Source organism: Canis lupus, chromosome 14 (assembly GCF_011100685.1).
Source record: "Canis lupus familiaris isolate Mischka breed German Shepherd chromosome 14, alternate assembly UU_Cfam_GSD_1.0, whole genome shotgun sequence".
Classification (NCBI taxonomy): domain Eukaryota; kingdom Metazoa; phylum Chordata; class Mammalia; order Carnivora; family Canidae; genus Canis; species Canis lupus.
Genome location: NC_049235.1, coordinates 56,067,336 through 56,094,737, shown reverse-complemented (window position 1 = coordinate 56,094,737; position 27,402 = coordinate 56,067,336). Strand labels below are relative to the sequence as shown.

The 27,402-nt window shown below is 39.7% G+C and overlaps 1 protein-coding gene across 10 annotated transcripts in view; it reads right to left on the bottom strand.

Moving 5' to 3' along the window:
* ST7 (suppression of tumorigenicity 7) overlaps positions 1 to 27,402 on the bottom strand; it is a 241,802-nt gene that overhangs the window by 129,475 nt on the left and 84,925 nt on the right. The window contains exon 1 of one of the 10 annotated variants that reach the window (XM_038557464.1): positions 8,707 to 8,836. The exons of the other annotated variants lie outside the window; for them this stretch is intronic. The gene's annotated coding sequence lies outside the window, so the exon portion shown is untranslated. Of the gene's footprint in view, positions 1 to 8,706; positions 8,837 to 27,402 lie in introns of those variants that run through there. 10 annotated transcript variants of the gene reach the window in all.

The window sequence follows — 27,402 nt, the reverse complement described above, 5'->3', positions numbered from 1 at the left end:
GGGCTTTGGAAGAAGGATAAGCTTTTATCATTAGCCTAGAGAGAAGTGAAGCAAAGGTCCAGATGACACACAGACGCTAGCACCTGCACAAAAGGACTGGGTTGGCGTCCTACTGGCAGGACGAGGAGTGGCAGTGGGAGATGCTGGCTCAAACGCCAGGGCGAGAAAATCAGGCTTTGCACACAGTGAGAAGATACTCCCTGAAAAGCAATGTAAGACATATATCTAGTTACGGCGAAATGGTGAGTTGCCTTAGAGGGGAGCTCCTGTAATACCACCAGGGTGAGAGGCTGAGCATATCAGATTTGCAGAGGTAAATGCGACACTACGTGGCTCTTAACAATGTGACATACGGGGCGTCTGGGGCGCTCAGTGGCTGAGTGTCTGCCTTCGGCCCAGAGTGTGACCTGGGATCGAGTCCCGCATCAGGCTTCCTGCATGGAGCCTGCTTCTCCCTCTGCCTGTGTCTCTCATGGATAAATAAATAAAATCTTGGGGGGGGGGGAAAAACCAATGTGACATAAAGGATGAGAGTCTGGAGAACATTGGCAAAGTGGGGCCAAAGTCAAACTGCAAGTGATTCCAGAAAATAAGTGGTAAGGAATTATGGCAACAAGCATAGGCTACATCTACAGGAAGTCTGGCAGGAAAGAGAAGAAGAGAATTTATCATTAAGTGGGACTTAAGTTAAAAGAAAATATAAATAGCACCATATGAACCAGCAAGTGAATTAGGAATAAAATTTAAATTTATTCCACTGCAACAAGATCCACCTTGAGAAATCTAATCCTGGCTCGTTTTTATACCAAACTTATAAAGACATATGATTAATCATTGGAAATGTGTTTACTTTCTCTGAGATTCTTCTTTTTAAATGAATCTTAAAAGAATAATTAGAGTTAAAGCACTTTAAGTGACCTAAGTCTGAACCTGACAGTTACACATATGTATGTTCCTGTTTGATCAGTTGAGATTAAATGGCAAAAGAAAAATAAACTTTCTATTCTATTGATTCTGATTTTTGGACTTTCTAATAGTTTACTTGCTTTGTTTTGAAACCTGATAATTTATAGCTGAAGAGTTTGCTTCAAAGGAAGACAATATTTTAGGCCAAAGAAGCAACTGCATTCCATGGGGTAGTAAAATTGAAATCTGATTTTAAGTTAGGTTTTTATTTTCATCATATTCTCTAACACTACAATGACTAATTTACTTCTCTTCTGAGTGAAAAGCTAGGGCAAGTCTTCTGGAAGCTCTGTTAAGGCGCTCTCTCTTTCTCTCTCTCTCTCTCTCTGAATGAGATGCCTAACCAACAGAGATAAGAAGCCACAGGGGAAGCCACTAGACAGACTAATATTTTAAGAATTCAGCTGTTCCAACTGCCTGGTTGTTCAAAGGCTGGCTACATTATTTTCAATTCCAGTAACTAGATTTGGCTTTGCATTTGCATCAAATGCCTGGTTACTATTCCAACGGGCACCTAAAATTATCTCCCCAGGTCCAGGGCTGATAGCAAATTATAAGTGGTAAATCACAAATGCACCTAGCTCTAAATAAGGTCTATAGGTGACAGTAAATGGAAACTGGAGCACTGGTATTTTCAAAACTCAGTAAGCCAGTTTTTCTTAAAATGTATTTAAAAGACGCATTTAAATTCCAGAACCCCTTTGTCATCCCTAATACAAACGCTCCCAATCCCTAAAAGTTTCTCTCCCTTTTAAATCTGTTGAGACTTTCTCAAGCCTCACTGTGAATGACCCATTCATAGAAAGAAAGAAAGAAAGAAAGAAAGAAAGAAAGAAAGAAAGAAAGAAAGAAAGAAAGACGAAAAAAGAAAAGATGTTTTTAATTAGCAACTGTCTAATGCACAGATCCTAGAGCCCAGGCAGGCTACCTCCATGGGGATCAGTAGTTGGTTAAAACCCAAGGTTAATGAGGCCACAGTCCTGGGTCTGATCTGAGTCAGTCAACCTCATACCAAGAAATCCTGTGCCACAAAGTCAGAAGGCAGCCCTAACTAGCTGTATTATAAACGGTATTACCATTGAAAGGCCAATCATCATGTTACTATAAAAACAAACCCATTTTAAAAGAAAAAATGTGGATTGATGTTCAAGGTTGTTTTTCCCCAACATTCTAAAAAATACAGAAAAATTTTCAAAAAATACCACCACCACTCTCAACCCAGAGCTGCCAAGAGGAAAAAAAAAAAAAAAGAAGAAAAACTAGCACACACAGCACTGCTAATGGTAACACGCAAAGTGCTAAGCTTCTCTTCGGAATAATTCGCTAAGATAAAATAACGCTATAGCCAAAGATGTAGAGACTAGAGCATAAAGAAATACTTAACGTGGCTACTCAGTAAGCAAGTACAGTAAGTGATTTGCAAAAATACTACCTTCAATAGCATTTAGATCGTTATCTGTAAAATGTCCAAAGTCATTGTTATAGGGCCAAAAAAAAAAAAAAAAGTCTTATCAGGCCATACTTGTAAATACTTGTTTCAGTTCAACAAATACGGTGGAAGGAAAGGCTAACAGTTACTGACCATCCACTGAGGGCTACTATGTGTCAGGCACTGTACTGGGTGCTTAATGTATATTTTTAATCATTTGATTCCCACCACAGCCCTGCAAAGTTAAATTATCCTCATGTAATATGGATGAAATCAAGGCTTCCTGAGGTTGAATGACTCACTCAAGGACATACAGCTATTAAGGGCTGAGCCTTAATTTGAACACAGCTCTGCCCAATTCCAAAGCCCGGGCTCTTTCCCCTCGGGAACATACCTTTCTTTTGGGTAACTGACCCTACATTTGGGGAGACAAAACTAAGAGAAGAAATGTCGAAGTTTCAGATTGGCTTTTTGAGGTTTCCAATGCTCACTGACTTTTCTGAAACAGCAATCTGGTGCTTGCTCCAAAGCCAGGCCCTATGGCTGGGCTCAGGAAGCCCTCTGGGGTCTGAGAGCAAGGGGCTGCCCCAAACCACAGTCTCAGTCTAGGGCATGCAGGCCCAGCAATGACTTCCTCCTGAGTGGAGGGTAAGGGAGGACGGTGGCTGATTACTGAGCCATTCGTTACCACACAAACCTCATGTTAAAGAACTAACTCGCCCTTAAGGCTATTATTAGCAATGAAGGATGATGTCTGCACATTCTGATGCATTCTGTGCTATATTCTATTTTATTCTCTATGTCGTTCATTTACCTCACCGTGAGTCAAGACAATATCAGGGCCAGATAGTTTACAGAGAAAGAGGCAGCACTGTCAAATGTCTAAAACCAAAGTATTCAGACCTGCCATACATATACCATTATCCTGGCCTCCGTGAGAATTACTTAGAGGGGCAAGAGAGTCCTAGGGCAGTATTGGACACCAAATCATATTAGCTCCTTATGCAACAGCTATTACAGTTACTGTATCACAAAACTGTGGTTCTACTAATCATATAATTATTGCTTTAATCAACACTTGAGATAGTATCCTTTTACATTTTCAAGTTACAAGTATTTTTTATTTTGAAACAAAATAAATAATATATTTTCTCCTCCTAGAGTAAACTCTGCTAAAACAAGAAAGAAACTGAAAGCATCCTAAAGTTACCATACCCAAGAAAGTCTGTCATACATGTTACTGAGAATCCCCTAAATCCTGTGTTTGACCCTTTTTCACTACAGGTATTGGTGTGATATACACAGCTCCAAGCATTCAATGGACATAAAACTCAGGGACATAAACAAGAATATATTAAAAACACACCTTTTGGGCAGCCCAGGTGGCTCAGCGGTTTAGCGCCACCTTCAGCCCAGGGTGTGATCCTGGAGACCCAGGATCAAGTCCCACGTCAGGCTCCCTGCATGGAGCCTGCTTCTCCCTCTGCCTGTGTCTCTGCCTCTCTCTCTCTCTCTGTGTGTCTCTCATGAATAAATAAATAAAATCTTTAAAAAAAAAACACACCTTTCAAGGCTTCCCTTGCACAAATGTGGTGACACATACATCCAACTAAAAGATCTGAATAACCTAAATCCAGAATGTTTAAACCTAGAAGATTGATTATCTACATAAATTAATAACCTTAAACTTGGAATTTACTAATTTAGTTGCTAACATCATCCTAAAACTATGATGAAATCTTGTTCATCCACTTGTCCATCCTAGAAGTTTTGTACATGTGAACTGAGCACATTTCTGTAGCTTTTTTTTTTAATCACTACACATCCAGGAACTCAAGATATTCAGCAAAATATATTTATAAGTATATTATTTTAAAAGCAGAAAAAACAGTAAATATAAAACAAGAAAAATGGTTAAATACTATATGGCCATTATGAAAGAATAGTATGCAGCCATTAAAGATCACATTATAAATGACATAAAAAATGATCACCATCTTTTAGTATAAAAAACAGAATATAGGCTGTGTGGGTGGCTCAGTCAGTTAAGTGCCTGACTTTGGCTCAGGTCATGATCTCAGTGTCATGTTCCCTGGGATCCCTCGGTGTCAGGTTCCCTGCTCAGCGAGGAGTCTGCTTGTCCCTCTCCCTCTGCCCAACCTCCAGCTTATACTTGCTCTCTCTCTCTCTCTCTCTCAAATAAATAAATAAAATTTTTTAAAAAGACAGAACATAAAACTTTTAATTTAAAAATTCACAGATGATACATTTGCTATCGATGTAGGTACAGTTTCTAAGCACAGAAAAACACAAGGAGGTTACAAGACAAGCATCCCAATAGTGCTCACCTCTGATTGGTAGAATTACATGTGGGTTGTTTTTGTTTTTTTTTGTTTTTTTCCCTTCCCTGGAGACTTGAAATTTTCTACTATATGCACTGCTGTTTTTTAATCAGGGGCAAGGTGGGGGGAGCAAAAATTTTCAATGCATGGCATAAAATTAGAAACTACAAAATAGTCATCCTCGGAGGTGGGATTACATGGAACTTTCACCTTATACTTTTTTTATTCTCTATAGTCTGAAATCTTTTACATGTGTATTATTCTGGTAACCAATCAATGTACACATAGATTTAAAAATAACCAATACATCTTGTTTTTTTACTTCAATGAATGAGACATTCTTTAAAGCATCAATTTAGGAGAAATTTTAAAAGAATATTTCCATTTATTTTGGTTTAAATGGGATCCTCAAGGATATGTTGACAGATTAATAGCAACAACGATAGCAACAAAACTCTCCGACCTTTCTTAAGAAGATTTCCAAGAGAAATAAACAGGAAAATGTATATATGTTTATATGTATCTGAATTCCAGTTTTCAGAAAGATGGTACAAAAGGACGATTTTTGACATTTACAGTGCTACAGTCTTGCTGGTCAAAATCTTATATGGAATTACTGTTTCAGTGCATTTACAATTGTATACAGATAACACACAGATTATTCAAGAACTTAAAAGAATGTTCCCAAGCCAAGAAGGAGAGCCATTTAAGAAGCCAGCAACACTTATTTAATATGCACAGTCTGTATGGAGCTGTGCCACCCACCCAAGCACTATCACCATCCTTCAGTATCACAGTGGGCTGGTGACATGATTTAATTGCTGAGCTACAGCTAATTATAAGGCAAATGAAACACTAGAAAGAATTCACCCCAACCAATTAACTAACAGAGTGGACATTAATTGTCTTAAAATGCTCTGCATATGCTAATTCAAACTTCATCACCCATAAAGGCATCCATACAACCATGACTCTTTGTTGTTACATTCTTTTTCATGCTTTATAACAGTAGATGACCCTGACGCAGAGCATCCTTCTTGGCATTCGGCTATTTCCAGATGGGCATGAACGTCAGTGCTTCATCAAGGGCTTTAAGCAGTGTGGTTTAAATAATACAAGTTACTGCATGATAAGAAGTTGATAAGAGCATAATAACTCCATTAGAAAGAATGAAAGTAACATGATAACTTGGATTCACAATGTTTATATAATAACCCAATAAGTGTAATTAATTGGTGTCACCAGATGGCTAGATTAATTAATACATCTAATCAGCAATGCTCCTAAGACTAAGATTGTAAAAAGAACAATTATAGTTCTTGAAATTCTTATTTTTTCTGCTCTACTGTTAAATTAGTGAAATGCCACGTTGTATCTTCTCCACATTAAGAAGCTACAAACTATGCTTTGGATTCTATGTCAGTGTTGTATAAAACCATTACATAAACATACTGCAACTAAAGTTCTTCCCTCTGTCTCTCAATTTCTTCCAGCTAAATGGAATACTTTTTCCTTTCTAGAAAAGATCTAGGGATCAGATTTGCTGTCTCTTGAGTCAAAAGCATAATGTCTCTCTGAGCTAATTTTTCTCATTGATAAATTGAAGGATTTGGACTCTGAGGTCCTTTTAAACTCTAAGCAAATGACAAATCTCTAATAACAAATCCAGCATAGCATTTAAGCTAAAAATACAAAGTTTGCAATTCATATCGCAAAGGACTCACCTCACTAATAATGAGCTCCTAGAATTTCTGCCAATGGGGCAAGGTAAAAATTCTCACCATGATGAATTCGATGGGCATTACAATGTATACTCAAAAATTTTTTAAATTATCAACTTTTAAACTATGAGTTCTTACATACTTAAGCAACATGAAGGATCTAGTCAGTGTAATTTTTTGAATAGAATATATTTGAACAGATTTGCCATGTATTTTACAGTAATTATTTTCATTTTTATTTTTCCTGAAAATTCTCAGGAAGGGGTAAGAATTACTTTCACCACATGAGCATATCACTAGTATCATTTTTTTTAAAGTGTTCAAGTTTCTTGGAATTAAGCTAGAGAGAATGAACTGACTGTACTTAGAATTATTAAATTCACCCAATAACCCAAATTGTGATATCATCTCATAGTTCTGCTGCGGTACTAATTAATTTGAAATCACTCCATGAAATTGTATATCTGTACTCAAAGAGAGTACAAGTACAAAAAGAGCATTATTCACCAAAGCATCACTACTTACTGGCAAAAAGCATGTCACTAAGGATAGCTTACTGACGTAAGAAAAGCCGAATTTCCAAATTTTGCAGGGATTCTAACTAGAACACTATTATTTATTTATTTATTATCTAGGGCTGGTTTAAGCTTACCCGATGGCATTACAAAGATCTAGGCAGTTTAATTTCTCAAAGCCTTATTAAAACAAAAGCCTATTACTTTACTTCATTATTTGAAGTCTCAGGGTACGTAATGACTTTTCTTTCCCATGTACTCATCGCGCCTGGCCGCTGGCAATGTATAAACTGTATTATCTTCTATCAGGTAATACAGGAAAGGCAGGAGGCCAGAAGCAGTTTTCGTGTGGTTTACTTTTCTTAACTGCCAAAGCATTATCCATGAGGGAAAACAAGACCAGCCATCTAAACTAGATACTAGATTAACTGTATATAAGAAATCATGTAATAATATCTACATACTACACCATTAGAGGGCAAATGTGTGAAACAGCCAGTTTAACTAGTGTGATTTTTTTTCTCTTAATTTCAGAAGGATTAACATTAAAAAAAAATCCAATCCAATGATCTAACAAGAATTCTATTTTTTCCACAGTGCTTGAGTACTTTCTTAAATAACTGCCCTAAGAGAAAGACATTTCATGAAATAGAAAAGTCTGAGGTTAGTTCCTGACTGATCTTGAGAAGCCAACAAAAAATGTGTCTTACCTGCGTAATGGACATTTGTATTGAACTTATTAGGGGCCAGACACTGTCCTGTGCATTTTACAAACGGCTCATTTAATCCTCGTAACTACTGAGTAAAGTAAGTACCATTGTCCCCATTTTGCAGATGGTAGAACAGGTGCCGAGAAGTGACGTGACTTACTCAAAGTCAAACAAGTAGTTGGGGTAGAAGCAAGATTTACGCCCAGGCAGCCTGCACCTGGGGTGTGTGCCCTAACCACTCACACGCTGCCCTCCATGACCTGCTGCCTCTCTTACGGAGTTCCAGTGACCTTCGGTGGCTCTAGGCAGTTATTATTCAATAATCATGGACATTCTCACGGAGACAGGAAAAAGGAAAAACCAAGGGCAAGCACATCTGTCTCCACAAAGATGCCTAAGGTGTCTGTATCATTCATCTGAACAGAGTTCTCCTTCACTCACTTCCCCAGGTTCCTATCACTCAGATAGGACATTCCCCTTCTTGCCCCCCCAAAAAAGACATGTTATATAATATACTACAATTTTCACTTTCACTTAAGATCTTGGATGGTTTTCTATTTCAGAACATCCAGACCTACATCATTCATTTAAAATGCTACGCAGCAGGAGACTGTGTGGAGGCCTAGCAATATGGTTAAACAGTCTACTGATTTCTCCCACTGTTTATGACTGAGTTTCTTCTGTTTTTCCCCCCAGGTCTCGTTCCAGTAACCTGCTAATTTCCCTTCCATTTTCGGTCCTGTTCTTCAAAGACTGAAGGCCAGCTTCAGTGCTCCCTGGTGGGTGCCGGCACAACCCGCCTGGACTTCTGAGAATCCTAAGCCTACAATCTTTAGTTGCTGTGCTCCCCCTTTCTTTGTCTCAAGCTCCCTTCTGCAACAGCCTCCCACTTGCCTTACTGCCTGAGCACATCTTTGGACTCCGGACTCTACGTGACACACTTCATTTCCTTCATCCACCCCTGAAGCTGGACCAATTGCATTGGCTGCATCTCTTTCCCAATTCTGGCTCTTGTGCACCTACCTTGCTCTGCTAGAAGGAATTAGCTCTGCCTGCCTGGGTCCCAAGAAGTGCAAATTCAAACACGATCAATAGGTAGTAATTAAACTCCTGCCTCCAAAGTCCAGAAGGGATTGTCAATGGGATTTCTCAGTAGATCCCTGCCAGTAAGCAAAGATGTAATTTTATGTTTAGTTTTAAAACTTAAAACTTTCTCCAACAGGATTCTTAGAAAAAATGGTAAAGAGTGGTTAAAGACAAAAATAAGAGTTGTTCTAAGGGGAAAAATGGCGATGAATGCAAAAGATAATCTAGAGAAGACCTGAAATCAAACATCTATTACTAAGTAGATCCTGACCAATCTTTGTTTCTAGGTGAGCTGAATAGAAACATAAAATGAACAATGATGAGGGTTGATTATAAATCTAACCTGTTCTCTTGGTTTTTTCCTTCAGTCTATAATTTTTAAGTAAGTCATTCAGAAGCTAGAATAATGGCAACTGAGGGGAAGAGGGTCAAGGGTGAAGCCTAAGGATGACTTTAGTTAAGAGGTCTTCATGTGAAGGGTTGCTTTCACCCACTGAGCTATACCATATTTAAGAATGCACTAATATAAATATGATTTTCTTCCCCATATCCAATCCATATCACTGCTCCAGATAATTATTCCTCTAGGAAATGTGAGGTTGAAAAAAATGTCTCCCGTTAATGAAAATTATTCTGCTTATGACATTAGTACATATGCTCTCACTTTAAAAATAAGAGGCTGTTGAATTACTCACTTACGTGTATTAAATTAACTGTATTATCCTGCTAGAAACCTGCTACCCTCACTCTCACACACCACTGGAGATTTCCAGTTAGGTCTAAAGGCCAGGTGAGTGTCTAGTTTACCTACAGTGGAAACTTGTTGCCAAGGAAAAAGCAACTGGAACACAATTTAGTATATTTTGTCTCTACTGCCTCTTCCACAGGCTGAACATGACATCTGAAGAACAAGACATTTCATGCTCAGCGTAACTTTTTACAGGTCTGATTACTAGATCTTTATCCAACTGGTGTGCCAATTGGGTTAACTCCCAGCTCTGAGCCACCTTATGTTTACTCTGCTGTGTCATTCGAATTTTCTTACTTTCTACGCCTGCCACGATGTGGAAAAGGTTGGGAAACCCCGAATTAAACGTTTTCAATTGTGCTACCTCGGCCCTACTTTGAAATAGCCCAGATTATCATATGATGTCTTCGAAGAACGGTAACATGTCTGAGCTGGGAAAGACCTCAGATCACCACTTCCCAAAGGGGACTCTTCCAAATCCAAGTTTCACAGGCTGCTAAGAGATGTTAGTTTACTTGGGGGAGAACAATTCGAGAAACACTGGGTGGAAGTTAAGTAGATTGGTTTTCAGTCCAAGATGTCTCAGAAGCTTCTGGATGCACGGTAACTCTCCAAAAAGGGAATTTACTACAATTATTTATGTTTATTTAAGGGTGGAGCTCTTAGAATACTTTTTCAATTGCGGTAAAATACAAACAAAAATGTATCATCTTAACCATTTTTAAGTGTATAGTTCAATAGCATGAAGTATGTTCACGCTGTTGTGCAACCAATCACCAGAACTTTTCATCTTGCGAAACCGGAACTCCAAGCCCATTAAACCACAACTCCCCATTGCCCCCCTCCTCCCGGCCCCTGGCAACCACCCTTAAAATATCTTTAGAAAGTAATTATCCACAAAATATACTTTGGAAAATACTGCCTTATCTCTGATAGTTCACCCCCTCATTTTATTGATGAGAAAATGGGCCTACCCAAGGTCACAAGTTAATAGTGAGCCAAATCTAGAACTCAGACTTCTGGACTTTTGGTATGACCTCTTTTCATAACAGTATGAATAGACAGGTGAAATAGGTTAATAATTACCCAAATTCTACCACCACAGGCTCTGAAAATATCTGCTATGTACCAGGTCCGTTTCAAATAAAGGACTAAGTATTGGGTAAAAATTTTCCCAAAGTCACACTGAGGCCACAATTCTCCAAACTGGGCCACCTGTAACATGGGGAAGCGCCGATTTAAAAATGCCATACATTCCTGGAGCATCAATTTTGATGATTAAATGACAATTACATATTTTGATACTAAAATAATCTGCATATACTAACAGGCAGGCTGCAAAATTAACCTAACAGGACTTCAAGGGGACTCTGTTTTACAGTGAGCTTTGGCCTGTGGCCCCATCTGCCTAGGGCCTCCATTCCAGTATCTGTCTCTAGAGCACCTGACAAAAAAACATGCACTGAGGGGGAGAGCCTAAAATCTACTGTAGGACCCAGTTCGGGAGGGGCACCCTGAAAACCCATGAACCAAACTACTTTCACATGCACCAGGGGGGTTCACGCCAATTCTGATGCTCTTCTAGGCCGGTGTTTCTCAATAAGCATCCAAAGGCTCCAGAGAAGGAACAAGTTGGGAAGCCTTCCAATAATAATAATCAACCAAAAGAACACAAAAAGGAGTGGTACTGTCTGTTGCCAGACACCAAGTTTAGGATGAAATGGGGAAGCTGGTACACATCAAGTTTCTACTTGGAAGGTCCACTGTGGGATGGCATTTCAATTCCAGTAGCTACTTCTTCCTGTGATTCTAAATCCACGAAACTTTGCCTAGCCACACTGCCCATTCATCTTAGCAATATACTTACTAAAATTCAGTTATATGTAATCACATTACACAAGAGTAAAAATGAAACATGTTTTCCCCCTTTCTCCTAAAAATTTTCCAAAGAGCAGCCTTTAAAAAATAATTCTGCAGAGGCAAGAAGGATAAGCTATTTTTCTTCCAGATCTTGAAGATATTAGCTTTCATTCATATGCCACTGCCAACAATCTAAGCTTTAGAAATCACCGGCAGATTCTCAAATGTGAAATATATAGTGAAAATTTTCCTGCCTTTATTTTAGCTATGCCTAAGCAGCTGGCTCGAGGCAGCTGGCAACCCGAGAACAAAATGTAGCACAGTGAAGCCAAGCACCTCCTTGATTAACATCACGTGCCAGGGCAAGGTCGGCTTCAGCTCCACTTGGCATTTCCTTTAACCTGACTCAAAAGATCCCTTCTCTGAATATCTACATCAGTATGTTAATCCTGGCACTGGGTTCTGGGTATTCATTCTTCCCTCAGCTGCTCTCTGCTTCACATCCTCTAAAATCATGGTTCCCCATGCCAAAGTGAAAGGCAAAATGGTACATTAGTCAAAGACACAGAGAATGAGCACCACATAAGGTGCGAGGCATGTGCCATGAATATTAATGTAACCCAAGCAATTATAATCATCACAATGGGAGCTGGCACAGACCAGCTACGTACCGCACAGAAAAGGCTCCAGTTAACCTTGGTGAAGGTTAGGAAGCTCTGCTTTACTCACTCAGAGGAGGCCTTCATTTTTCTAATTGAGTGACAACTCTGGACTCCCAACGGCCCAAGACAGCCAATGGTTATTTTCAGGAGCACTGCTAACGTCTCAGAAGAAATCTGAATTTGCATTAATTGAAGATATGGGACACGTTGTAGATGAGTGATGGTAAAGCAGGAAAACACAGGATGAAACAGTTTAGGAGAACGTCAAAACCATTCTTAGCAACTGCTCGTTAATTTATAAACAACCTACTCCAACCATGTTGCATTGAGTGGGATAAAATAATAACAGTAATAAAAAATGACTTGGTACTGAATCAGAGCCACTACCCACCCTGAGGCATAGGAAGAAAATGCTTTTTTATAAAAGGAAAGAATAGTAAAACAGGGAAAAGGAAGAAAGAAAAGACATTCCTTATGCTTAAAATGTGCATTTATGGTGGGAACAGTAATTTACTTAAAAGAGACCAGTGTCCTAAACCGTGAACCCTGCAATAATAGATGATGTGTGTACAGCTATCACTCTTTCACTCTTTCCAGCATAAGTGAGATGTCCAAACAGGCCTAAACCATCATACTTGCCAAATCTTCCCATATAGATCTAAAAACACAACAAAGATACTAATGTGTAAACATGGAATAAAAAATTTGAGCAGCTTTATCAGTTAAAAAAAAAATACTCATACGCTCATATCCCAGCTCAGCCAACACCATGTCAATAAAAATCTGTTGGATCCTGAATGAAATGTCACTGTGTAGAATTTAAGAGACTTTATTGGAAGCCTCCTTAGTGATACAGTGGAGGAAAAACACTAGAGGGATAAAACATGAATTATCTGTTCAGGGTCTGACAAGTCTCTCTTTGACCAGATTTTAATCAGGTTCCTCTGAATCCTCTTCCCCACGAAGCCTTCACTTTTGGACTTTCGTGTCCGCCTTTGCATTGCCCAATTTTAGCAAGAATCCTGTTAAGGAGGTTTAGCCAGAGTCCCTGAGCCTTGATATCTGATCAGATCCACCATCCCCCAAGTAATTTCACCCTGGCCTGCCTTCAGCAAGAATTCTCTTACATCAGTTCAGCAAAGAGAACCCTGCCCTCCCAGTGATTTTCCGACCACTGATTCCGCCCCTTACCCCTGCCCTGCTCCTTGGCTATAAATCCCCCCTTTTCCTTGTTGGGTTCAGGATTGAGCTCACTTGTACAGTGAGGTCTCCTTCCATTACCGCTCTGAATAAAGTTTGTTTTTACTCCTTTCACTACTCTCCAGCTCTGGGCTTCTTTGACAGGTCTGAGTCACTGTGCCACTCTGGAAAACAGCTTGTCAGTTCTTCAAACTGTTAGAGTGACCGCAGGCCCAGCAATTCCACTCCTACGTCTACACCCGTGAGAACTGAAAACATACATGTTCACGAACGCCTGTACACAAACGTCCACAGCACTGTGGTTCCTAAAGCCAAAGAGTAGACACAACTCAAATCCCCCATCAAGTGATGAATGGATAAATGATACGCAGTATTTCCAGCCGTATAAGAGAATCATAGGGGGAAAAAAATGGAGCGCTGCCACATGCCATCACATGGGTGGACCTTGAAAAGATTATGCTAAGTGAAAAAAAAAAGCCAGTCACAAAAGGCCATATGTCGTGTGATTCTATTTACATGAAATTTCCAGAATAAGAAAATCCACAGAGACAGAAAGTAGATTAGTGGTTTCCAGGGAACGGGGAAGGGGGAAATGAGAAGTGACTGTTAATGGGCGCAGGCTTTCTCTTAGGAGTGATGCAAACATTCTAAAATTAGACAGTGGTGAAGCTTGCACCACTCTGGAAATACGAAGAACCACTGAATTGCGCCCTTTGAAAGGGCGGATTTTACGTATGTCAACTGCATCTCCCGAACGCTCCTGTGAGGACAGGTCATCACGAGGGGTCAGTGGGTCCAGGTGCTGAGGGCCCGCGCCGCGCCGGGCCTGGGAATATAAAACTCCACAGACTGGGCCCCGGGCCCTAGGCCCTAGGCCTCGGGGCCTCGAGGAGGCGGCCTGGGCTGGACCCACACTCGCCGCCTCATCTGCCAGCAGGGCGGCGGCGCGGGCCCCGAGCGAACAGCAAACCCGAAGCGCCAGGAGCCAGGGAGGCTGCGAACAAACCAAGGCGGCTTCGGCTCCGGCTTCGGGCGGCCGGGCCCAGCGGCTGAGCAACGCCTTCGGCCCAGGGCATGACCCCGGGGCCCGGGATCGAGGCCCGCCTCGGGCTGCGCGCAGGGGGCCTGCTTCGCCCTCTGCCTGGGTCTCTGCCTCTCTCTGTGTCTCTTAGGAATAAATATATAAAATATTAAAAAAAAAAAAAAAAGCCAGGAAACTCGCACCCCCACACTGCAAGGCCTACATAAATACAGCGGGTGACGTACAAGTACAGCAATGGAGCGAGTGATCTGGAACGGGGTGGGTGTCCCACCGCTCCCCACTGTCCCTCCCTGTGTGTGTCTCTCAGAAATAAAATATTTACAAAAGAAATCAGGAGGCTTCGGCCAACAGGTTAGAGGAGGCCGCCCTGAGGCAAGGGCACGCGCCGGGAAGGCTCAGGCAGCTGAGGGTCACGACCTGAGGGCAGAGCCGCCTGCGGGGCCCCCTGAGACAAAGACGGCCTTCAAGACCGAGACCCCGCGCTCCTGCGCCCCGGCCGGCGCCCCGAAACCCCGCGGGCGCCCCGGGTGCCCCCCACGCCCGCAGGAGCAGGCGGCACGGGCGAGTGGCCCGGCCCGGAGCCGGCTCCGTGAATCCTCAACGAGGCGCCCCTGAAAAACCCAGGCCCGGGCGCGCCCCCGGCGGAGACACCCCTGCTCACGGCCCAGCCACCACCTTTGGTGAAGCATATTTGTATTAAGGGGGCACTTGGGACTTTTCTCCAGTTAATTAAGTAGCTGTGAGGAAAAGCGCATTCTTCGGAGACTCTCCTGCAAGCCCCTGACAGAAGCCTATAGGAAAGTAGTTTTTTAATTACCTTGATACTCCATTAATGTTTTTGCTGGCTTTTTATGATAATTACATCACGTTTCTTCTTAAAAATGTCCTAAGAAAGTGTTAATTAGGAAAAGCAAACGTGTATGTGTTTATTTACCAGTATGTTGAACCAGATAATAAAAAAATAAACTAAAATAAAGAACTTTCCCATTTACATCATCCCATAAATTTTTATCTTCAACAGAACCAGATAAATTTTATTTTACAGTTTAGTAACAGACCACATTAAAAAGCCAAGGTAGCCAACCAAAAAACATCTTTAAATAAATGCCACAGTATATTGTCATAGCTATATTAATTATTAAGTAAATATGAAGAAATCGAATTCTTTCCCTGAATAGGGATTTCGTGTTCTGAAAATGAGTGTACTTCAAATCTTACAGACAGACAGTGATATAGATTATTATAAATAATACCTATTAGAAGTCGCTATAACTGGCATACACTGGCATAAAATTATGTCTCATGGGTAAAGGAGACACCGAAGGATAATGGCTTTTTTTCTGAATTAGTGTTTAGTAAACTATGCTCCTATACAGAAAGAAACCAAGAAAGGAGCAGATGTAACTATACAAATGCAAAAATAAAAATCTTCTTGCCTCTCAATTTAATGAAAAACACAATGAACGGAAATACAAGCTTTATCATTGTGAAAACTTTTTATCTTTGTCCGAGGCTTAACGTAAGAAAAACAAATTGGAGTTGTATTTTATCATTTTCATCACATCATCACTCGTATTATAAAAAGAACCTTATCACCCACATTTTCTTTCTTATTTAATGGTCTAGAACCTCAAAAGAGCACGGAGTGAAATTCAAAAACAAGAACAAAAACAAAGACTTTAAGATTCTACTTCCAGTTATTCTTTATTTTTATTTGAGATATTTTTCCATTTTCAGGACAATGTCCCTATCATAGCATGCTTAAAAAAAAATCAGTACTTTGAAATATCATTATACATAGATTCATTAGAGTTTCAACAAAGTCAAAGCCAAGGGATTGCTTAACTTTTTCTTTTCTTCTTGAAAGATGTAAAAAAAAAAAAAAAACCCTCAAAGAAAGTTCCCACCATTCTGTGCTCCACTCTACCTGACTGCCTATGTGGGGGGATTAAGGCACCAAACTCTCTAACTGAAGTTACTCAACTAACCCACTATTTTGGCACAGAAAAAACAAAGGAGGTTGGTTATAAGGAGTGCTGGCCAACCTCAGGATATGCCATTTCTTCCTTTGTCTCTGGTCCTGACATCTATTCAATGTTTGATGTACAGAGTACAAAAACATTCACTTTTTCCCTGCAAAAAAAATCTGAACTTACTTCATTAACCTATGATAAGCTAGTGCAATTATAGATTTTGAGGAGATCTCACAAATTTATCATATCCTAGAAAGTTTAGCATACACTAAATGTTAATGTTCTAGAAAAGGAAAAGAGAATAAATGCATAAACTGAACTGCTACTGTTGCTTATTAGCATTCTAACAAAAGGACAACCCAATGACAAAATCCCATAGATTACTATGAAAGTGTGATTCAATTTCATATCACAACGAACAAAAGATTAACAAGCTACCACCTATTTTTAAAAGATTTTATTTATTTATTTGGGAGAGAGAGAGAGATGGAGAGAACAGGTTGGGGGACGGGCAGGGGGAGAAGCTCCCCCCAACTGAGCAGGGAGCCCAATGCAGGGCTTCATCTCGGGACTCCAGGATCATAACCTGAGCCGGAGGCAGACATTTCACGGACTGAGCCACCAGGCACCCCCAACAAGCTACCACCTTTAATGAACCAGTACTGATTCTGATCTCCATGCAGCACATGTATCATTAGAACGAGCTCCCCGCTTAGAGGCTAAAGAAAGTCTAAGACAGGTCCTTGTAGGCAAGAGTACTTAACATCTGCTATGGACTGAATAGTGTCCCCCTAAAATTCATATGTTAAAGCTCTTATCCCCAATGTGATAATATTTAAAGATGGGGCTTTGGAGAGGTAATCACGTTTAGATGAGGTCATAAAAATGGAGGCTTCCTGATGGGATTAGTGCCCTTAGAAAAAGAGGTATCTTGCAGCTTTCACCCCTGTCTCTCTCTCTGCCACGTGAAGAGACAGCAAGAAGGACGTGGTCTGAAAACCAGAAGAGAGCACTCATCGTGGAAGTGAAGCACTCTGAACTTGGAATTTCCAACCTTCAGACTGAGAAAAAAAAATTCTCTTGTTTAAGCCATGCAGTCTATGACATTTTGTTACGGCAACCCAAGGTGACTATACTCACGACCAAATCAATGACAAACAAGGTTACCTTCTGAATAGAAAACAAACTAAGAATACGGTCTGAAAATGTGCTTGGATTTTTAAGCTCTGTCCTGCAGACCAATTTTCTAAATGACAACTAGTGTAACTATTGTTTATTTTCTTCTCTGGCAGAGCAATGGCTGCAGACCTGCCATTTACTGTAGTACTACCTCAACTTCTGTTCTTCCTCTGTACCTTCATAGAAGTAAAATTCAAACTCACTGACTGATGTTTTCTGAAACTAGAGTGTTTATATCTATTTTTTCTTAACTGTAAATCTGAGATTCAGGATCATTTATAGAAGATGTTATTTGGGTATCTAATTATATTACATAAATCATTGGCACCAAGCAACTTGTAAAAGCATCATAAGTGGGCACCTGGGTGGTTCAGTAGGTTAAGCATCTGCCTCCAGCTCAGGTCATGATCCCAGGGTCCGGGGACTGAGCCAGGTGTCAGGATCCCTGCTCTGCAGGGAGTCTGCTTCTCCCTCTCCCCTTCCCCCACTCATTCTCTCAATCTCTCACTCTCTCATTCTCACTCTCTCTCAAATAAATAAATAAAATCTTTTTTTAAAAAAGTATCACAGGTTAACTTCTATCCCCTCACTTCCCCCCCCCCCCCAACACACACACATACACAAATTGTAGAAAGTAAAATTCAAATAAATCATCAATTTGGCCAGTAAAAAAAGCTTGGGCTAATGAGCCTGATTCTTGTGAAACCTGCCCTCCCTATTTCCTCTTGTTACTGAAGGAGTCTTCAGAGCTGAATTGTGTGACTGGGACTACAGGACAAAAACCTGGTCATCTGTCTAATTCCTACCACCCATCCACCTCAGGACCTGAGACTCCATATCCTGGAATTTCAATTTCATGATGCTTCACAAGGGCAGGAATTAGATTCCTTTTCCTATTTGTTTATTGGAAAGGCAATATTACTTTAAAAATTACTATAATTGTTTTAAAATATCCTATAAACCATCATTTAAATGGAATTATTTTCATTATTACCTATTTAGCTTTCACACATACTTACTATCCTGTCTTGAAATCATATTATAGATTCTATTCAACATATTGCACCTTAGACGTATTTGTCACGTATTCAGTCTTTATACTTTTCATTGTAATGAGTCGATGAGATTTTATTATGTTGATGTAACATCATAATACATAATACATCCATTCCTTTTCTATAAATATTGAGGTTATTTCCAATCTATCTGCTATTTATGGAAAACCATAAGGTCTAATCATGGTATGTACACATATTTCTTTGGGGTGGATTCCTAGAGATGGGAGCACGTAGGTGGCTCAGTTGTTGAGCATCTGCCTTCAGCTTAGGTCGTGATCCCAGGGTCCTGGGATTGAGTCCCACATCGGGCTCCCTGCATGGAGCCTGCTTCTCCCTCTGCCTATGTCTCTGCCTCTCTCTCTCTCTGTGTCTCTCATGAATAAATAAAACCTTTAAAACAAGAAAGATTTCTAGAGATGGAATTACTAAGCCAAAGGGTTTGAAAAACATTTTCACTTTTCCTATGGTTTGAATTTTTTTTTTGCCAAAAAGGGCTGTGCAAATTTACTGAAAGTCTGCCTACATAAGATGTTCTCTTCTCTTTCTTGGGAGGGGGAGATGACCTCAACAATTATAAAATATCTATGTGCTATAACTTTAGTGTGATCTTTGATTATGAATTACGATAAATATTTTTTCATGTCCACCTTATTAATTGTTTTTCCCTTTGTGTTAATTATTTGTTTGGGCCATTCATCTATAAAAGTCTCAGTGTTTGTGGGATGAAAATAAATAATCATTTTATAATTTATATTCTTTTTCAGTCATATTGGTACAAATCTATCTTCCCACTTTGCTACTATCCTATTGAAAAGTCTATTATCATTGAGCATATTTTTTTTATTTAAACTCCAATAATTAACATATAATGTATTATTGGTTTCAGAGGTAGAGGTCAGTGATTCATCAGTCTTAAATAACACCCAGTGCTCATTATATCACATGCCCTCCTTAATGTCCATCACTCAGTTACCCTACCCCCTTCCCCTCCAGCGATCCTGTTTGTTTCCTATGATTAAGAATCTCTTACAGTTTGTCTTCCTCTCTGATTTCATCTTGTTTTATTCTTTCCTCTCTTCCTCTATGATCCTCTGGTTTTGTTGTTTTGTTTCTTAAATCCCCCCATATGAATGAGATCACATAATTGTCCTTCTCTGATTGACTTATTTCACTTAGTGTAATATCCTCTAGTTCTATCCACATCATTGCTATTTGCTCTTTTGATGGCTGAGTAGTATTCCATTGTGTATATGTACGGCCATACCACCCTCAAGTGCTCGATCTTGTCTAATCTCAGAAGCTAAGCAGGGTCAGGCCAGTTAATACTTGGATGATAGCATATATTTTAAATATTTTTCAAATCTATCTTTTTCTTTATTCTATTATTTTATTTTTTAAAAAATATTTTATTTAGGGCAGAACCGCTGGCGCAGCAGTTTAGTACCGCCTGCAGCCCAGGGTGTGATCCTGGAGACCCTGGATCGAGTCCCATGTCAGGCTCTCTGCATGGAGCCTGCTTCTCCCTCTGCCTGTGTCTCTGCCTCTCTCTCTCTCTCTTTCTCTCTGTATCTCTATGAACAAATAAAAAAAATAAATCTTTAAAAAAAATAAAATAAAATAAAAATTATTTTATTTATTTATCTGAGAGAGAGTGAGGGAAGAAGAACATTGAGGGAGAGGGAGAAGCAGATGCCCCCCTGAGCAGAGAGCCTGACACAGGGCTTGATTCCAGCACCCCAAGATTATGACCTTAGCCAAAGGCAGATGCTTAACCAACTGAGCCAACCAGTTGTCCCTCTCCTATTCTTTTAAAACCAAAAGAAAAAAAAAAAAAAAAGAAATTCAAGGGTGCCTGGGTGGTTCAGTCTGTTGAGCAACCGACTCTTGGTTTCAGATCAGGTCATGATCTCAGGGTGGTCAGATCAAGCCCCACTGCACTGGGTTCCTTGCTGAGCATGGAGTCTGCTTAGGATTCTCTCCCTCTCCCTCTCCACACTGTCCCTCCCTGTGCACAATCTCTCTCTCTAAAAATAAATATATTAAAAAACAAAACAAAACAGGGGATCCCTGGGTGGCTCAGTGGTTCAGCGCCTGCCTTTGACCCAGGGCGTGATCCTGGAGTCCCAGGATCGAGTGCCGTGTCAGGTTCCCAGCATGGAGCCTGCTTCTCCCTCTGCCTGTCTCTCTCTCTCTCTCTCTCTCTCTCTCTCTATCATGAATAAATAAATAAATCTTTTTAAAAAATCCTTTCATAGTTCTATTATATATTCTATTCTATTTTCTTTTGGTCCTTCTAGAAAATGATTCTTTTCATTATTTTCATTAATTCATCAAGTTCACTAATTTATTTTAAATTTGTATCGGTATACAGCAAAGGACACTGATGTAATGACCTTTCTAAAAACTGCTACTCAGTTTCCCAATACCACTACAATCATGCCTTTTTTGGAGAAAATATTTTATTATATTATTTATATATTGTTGAATCTATTTCTAGCCTCAAATATTGTTCCACAGATCTCTGTTTGTACTTTATAATCATTATTACTCATTGCTCTTCTTTTTGGAAAGTTTCTTGGGAAGCTCCCGTGTTTATTTTTCCATTAGATCATCCTTTCAAGTTCCCCCTCAAAATCCCAGAATATTTTGGCTGAACTGGTACTACATGCATAAATTAGCTTTCAAAGTCATGGGGTTGGATTTACAAATTAAAATGCTGCATACACATGGAATGCTTTGGCTTTCTAATATTGTTTTTAGTTTCAGGGTGAAGAAGCTTTATGCTCATTTCTGAGACTTCTGTTGGATATTACAAACTCTCTATAATTCTATTTTCATGGCCTACCTTTCCTCACTTCAGAACATACATGATGGCCCACCATCTCTTCCAGCTACAAAACACCTGGAAAGAGGCAAGGTTTCCAGCTGGAATCATGAAAGAGTTAGAGGGAAATCAGCTCTAGCAGTGTAATGAGAAACCTTTCCTTAATTACACTGGTGTTGCAGTCATGAGTTACCTGACAGCCTGCTTGCCTTGTTTGCATTTCCAGCTTCACCCAATTCCAAAGCCTCCAGACTCATTTTGACCTCCACTACGCACAGGCTCTTCTTTAACCAGCCAGCATCTAGCTCCACCTACGGTCTCTCTCTACTGGACCCAACCTACCCTGTCCAGGTTGTCTGCTACCCCTAGATCTTCACACCAAATAATCCCATTGCACATGCATCAACTGGTCATACTAATCAAATGAATATGAAATAGCAAAACTAAATTTTAACATGTAATGAAACAAATTATGGAAATTAGTGGAAGCTTAAGTCCCACAGTCAGAAATAAATTAAAATATAACTAACAATCAGTTGGTTTGTAAGAATTCGATTCAATATCAAAAGTATAATCCACAGTACTTCTGACCAGAGCCGCTAACGTCCATGAAATTGTCTGAGTAATGACATAATTATCAATTCCATAATAAATCTAGATCTGTATGTCTAAAATTAGCATGAACTTCATATATATATATTTATATACACACACCAAAAATACTAAATGCACACACACAAATACACAAGTGAAACTTTACCATGATCTGTGTTGATTCTAGCCCATGTTAGGCAAATAAACACTTTTTGACTTAAACATTTTCTCAGGATGCCTGGGTGGTTCAGTGGTTGAGCATCTCCCTTTGGCTCAGGCCGTGACCCCGGGGTCCTGGGATCAAGTCCCACATCAAGCAAGGAGCCTGCTTCTCCCTCTGCCTGTGTCTCTCATGAATAAATAAATAAAATCTTTAAAAAAAAACAAACCACTTTCTCTTTTCCCTTTAGATAAGAATCTATTCAAGAGCAGGAATTATATGTGCTAATCACATATAATGACACCAATCACACAGCAGTTGCATAAATATGGCCAATTGACTTAAAAGCTGAGTTAAAATTTTTTTATATTGTAATGTCTCATAAAATACAGGATAGATATGAAAATAGGATTTTTTTTTGAAAATAGGATTTATAATTTTTAAGCATTTGTTGATACCTGACTTCCTCTTAAAGAATTATGATACTCAATTTCATCACAATGAACCAAGAAATCAAAGCACATTTAGCTTCAAGTAAATAAGAACAATGTGTCTTCATGAAAAAGAGGTTTCTACTAACAACCAACAAAAAAGATGTACAACACAAACTGGTATTAAATGAAATATATTTTGGGCAGCCCGGGTGGCTCAGCAGTTTAGCGCAGCCTTCAGCCCAGGGCATGATCCTGGAGACCCAGGATTGAGTCCCACATCAGGCTCCCCGCATGGAGCCTGCTTCTCCCTCTGCCTGTGTGTCTCTGCCTCTCTCTCTCTCTCTCTCTCTCTCTCTCCTCTCTGTGTATTCTCATGAATAAATAAATAAAATCCTTAAAAATTAAAAAAAAAAAACATTTTAAGTTTTCCATGTTAAACTGTTTCTTAGGAAATTGACTTCATTAATTTCTGAAGACGGACAAAGCTAAAGAAAGTTGAACACTTAGGTTTTACCAGGAAATAAAAACAAAAAATACAAATGCAAAACCTTCTGGGAAATAACTGCTCTTCTGCAAAAACAAAATGTGTTACCGATTTGCCTGTCTTACTTAGATAACCTGACTGGCTAAAGAATAATCTGTTCTCAAAAAAGCAAAAGCAGATGTGATTCCAACCACTCACTCACACAAGTTAGTCAATACTCCTGATACTCTTGACACCCACTTGCAAATATAATAATAAAGAATTAAAAAGATAAAAACTAAGGAAAAACGAGCTTGCTTCCCAATGACAGCTTATATAAATCCTGGAATCTGTAGCCCACACACAAGAAACAGCTGTTAACCTAAGTCAGTGTAGTCACAGGCACTGCCTCAAACCAACTGAGACTCTGCAAAACATCCCACTTTGATAGGATTACTATGGCTGCCAGACTCTACAGATGGTAATAGGACCGAAAAAGAATCGGAAGGGATCTTGATTTTTAACCCTCTTAACTTTATATTTATAGCACAAATTGTTGGTCCCAACAAATTAAAGTGACAGGCCCATGTTCACATACTACACAGTGACAAAACTCTGGTGCCTTGACTCTTTCTACTACATCACTATCTTTTTTCAAAGTCTTCTGTTAAAAGGAAAAAATAAGTCCTAATAAAGACATTCCTTGTACTATATTCAAATTCAAGATTTAGTATGGGTCTGAAATAACATAATAACTAGTTGATGTTCGAGGTCTTCAACTGGGCCATTATTTTGCTATGTTTAGGCATTTGAAGCCAACTAATCAAGCACAGACGTGTTAGTATATAATTCATTCAAACAATCTCCTCTTAGGAGAAGCCCTAACTCAAAGCATGTAAACAAACATCTCGCAATTCCCTAAGGCCTAGTGCTTAACTTTAAAAAATTCACATCAAATCAACACCACGGAAAAAACATCAGTTATATCCAAAACATAATGTTGAGGACTATATGAAACCCAGAGAAGTAAAAACAAAAACAAAAACAAAAACAGTCCTTGGCCTAACAAATTTAAAATTCTAGTTTCCGTTTTATCCTGGGGCATTTATTATTCATACATAGGGCATAATAAAGGCACTTTCAGACATATTAAGAATGAATGTACATATATAGAATCATTATGTTGTATACCTAAATCTCATATAATGTTTTATGTCAATTATACTTCAATTTCTAAAAAGAATGAATGAATATGTAACAAGATAAATTAGTGCAGTATAGCACTAAGTATATTTATGAAAAGCTTTAAACCCGGCAGAGTTCAAAATCATCATATCTTAAATAGTGTACCTTTCAAATTATTAGAGAAAATAAAATACAAGGAATCAATGAAAACTAAATCTACAGCTTTAGGTCATCCACAAGCCAATGACAAGCATCCCCTTTATTTCCTTCATTCCAGATGCTGACACAATGTTGAAATGGACAGGACTGAAGTTAGGACTCTGCAATATATCACCAGAATCTTCCCCCATGGTGATTCTGATGTAAAAGAATCCCTTATATTTGCAAAGTTCATTCCAATTTACGCTTTCTTCTACTTTATCTCACTTAATCTCATGTAACTCTCACAACTCTGAGCAAGAAACATACTCTTCAGTAATGCACCGAAATCCTTTTTCTCACCTGACGCAAATCAACATTCCCATCTCACCTGGTTTGTTAAGCTGGAACAAAAACTCCCAACTGCCAATTTGAACATACAGCAGGAAGAGTACCAGAAAGGTGGAGACTTTGAATTGATCAAAATATGAACATCAACAGGACCTCATACTTTATCAGGTAAATAAATTCCCACTGCCCCAATGGGCAAATTGGGACTTAGGTACGTTAGGTACTGCACAAAGCCCAGATCCAGCAAGAGCAAACTATATGATCTGGGATTCTTCATTCAATTTATCTGCACCTCAGTTTCTTCACATACAAATCGGGGAATAATCCTACAGGGACGCCTGGGTGGCTCAGCGGTTGAGCGTCTGCTTTTGGCTCAGGTTGTGACCCCAGGGTCCTGGGATCGAGTCCCACATTGGGCTCCCTGCATGGAGCCTGCTTCTCCTTCTGCTTGTGTCTCTGCCTCTCTCTCTCTCTCTCTGTGTCTCTCATGAATAAATAAATAAAATCTTAAAATAATAATAACAGTACCTACAACTCAGAGAATTAAATCAATCAAATCTACTCCTTAGTACAGTGAATTACTTTTTAGAAATTGAGCAATTACTAAATTATGTTATGCGTAACTATGATCATTACTATTAAACTGTCCAAGGCCACGTGACAAAGAAGAGGTGAAGTAAAAACGTCAACTCAGAAGCAATGAATGTGTGTCTAAGGGCTCCTCATACCACATCATCACTCAATACAATGGCTCATGTTCCTAATTCATCTCCTTTTCCTTATATCTAGCCCGTATGTCTTCATCTTTGCAAAGGAGTATCCTGAGATGGACATATTGCTAAAATCCAAATGTAGTTGTCTGCTACACGTCCCTGCTATATCCAGCAGAGAATTCCATAGCAGTTACATCCATCAAAAGTACTGGTTGTTTTTAAAAACTTATCAATGCGCTGGGAAACTGCTCACACAGAACTTAACTGGCAGGTGAAACTGTTCTGTTCCTCACCCATGAATACGTATTTGCCAACTTACCAAATAAACCAAAGCAAACAAACAAAAAAACACAACATGGTACCCTGCCGGCTAGCACAGCACACCTAGGTACTGAGCGAGTGTAATAAAGGAACGACCAAAGGCAAAATTCACCTATGCTCCGTGTTCATGGTGTACTTTTAAGAAGAGGAGAGAAACACACCAAGAAAAAAACATCCCCTTCCAGGCTGACCCTGGAAGGATTGAGGCCGAGGCCCACCACCTCCACCGTTAGCACAGGCATGCATCCTGTCGCAAGCACAGCAGCCAAGAGTAGTTCCGTACCCTCAAATGACTGTAGCAGACTTGCACTGCAGCACCTGAGCCAGACAGAGCCTGGCAATCCCAAACACGCAAGAGGCCAGCAGAGACACGATATTACCAAGCAATGCCTCTCCTCCACTGATGGTGTTCTTCTGTCTCATAGTTTTGACACATGCAGCACATACCTAAAGGGATGGGTGTGTAGGTTTTAAAATATAAACTGTACCAAGTGGTTGGTGTGCGGTGTGCATGGAAAAGCTTGCTAAGGTCAGAACTATCTAGAACACTCTAGGGGTGCATCACTCTCCCGAATCCTATGAAACAATCTCTACCCCCTCCCATGCAGTTACTTCCCACCACGCATAAACTAGAAGGCAGCTGTCTCTGTCTGACCACCATATCCCCAATATCTAGCCCAATTCCTGGAACTTAATAGGTGCTCAGTAAACAGTTGTTAAGTGGCTGGATGGCTAGAAGGAGGTAACCTGCTGAGACCCGAGGGACTACACACAAGAGGACTGGGCTGCGGATGAAGCAGCGCCAACTTAGCAGGCCAGAACGGCGGTAAGAGGCTTGTGCCTATCTCTCCCTAATTCCAGCCAGTGCCTCAAACAAGATGTAGGGGCGCCAGACATTAATGGAAATACAGACAGGCTTCAAAGGACCAGGGCAAAGATCCTAGTGAGTAACGGTGTTGAGGAGCTTAGCAAAGGGAGCCCGTGTGTAGCTCCCATACCTCGCAGGACACAGAAAAGCACTGCAAGAGCTGAGAGCCCAGCAGACCAGGGCTGTCACTGCTATTGTTCGGATGCCCCAGTCATTCTTCTAAAGCTGCCTGGAGAAGACTGTGGCTTTACCAATTATTTGGGTTTGAGTACAGGGTTGGTTCTCTCGTTAAAACACTGTGTTCTGTGAAAACTGACTTTTTTCCTTCGATTAAAACTTCTCTATGAAAAACAGCAAATAACCTAAAAATGCTTAACATAAGGAAATGATTAAACGCTCCATGCCATAAAATAGTACACAGCCATTTAAAATGTCATCTTTGAATAACAGTTAATGAGATCTAGAAAAGAGTCATAACAAAATGGTAAGTGAAAAAATGGAGAATACAAAACTGTACACAGAGTGTGGAGCATCACGCTGGTAAGAAAAAAAAACTGGAAAAAAATTACTTCTCGGTATGGGATTACAAGTGATTGTACAACTTTTAGTACTTTCCAAACTATTTACAATGAAGACAGTTTATTTATAATATAAAAACTTATTTATTATGAAAAGAATAAGAACAGATGAGAAGAATTCCCTGAAAAAACAACTGTCAGTGTCAGATGGAAGGTAACAAAGCCGTATGTCCAAAAACCTTTCTGGTAGTTATGGGGGGAAAAATCAGCTGAAAGCAAAACATTCCAATCAACCTGTTTAGTTTCCTACAGATAAGGTTGCAGATGTTAGCACAACAGGTC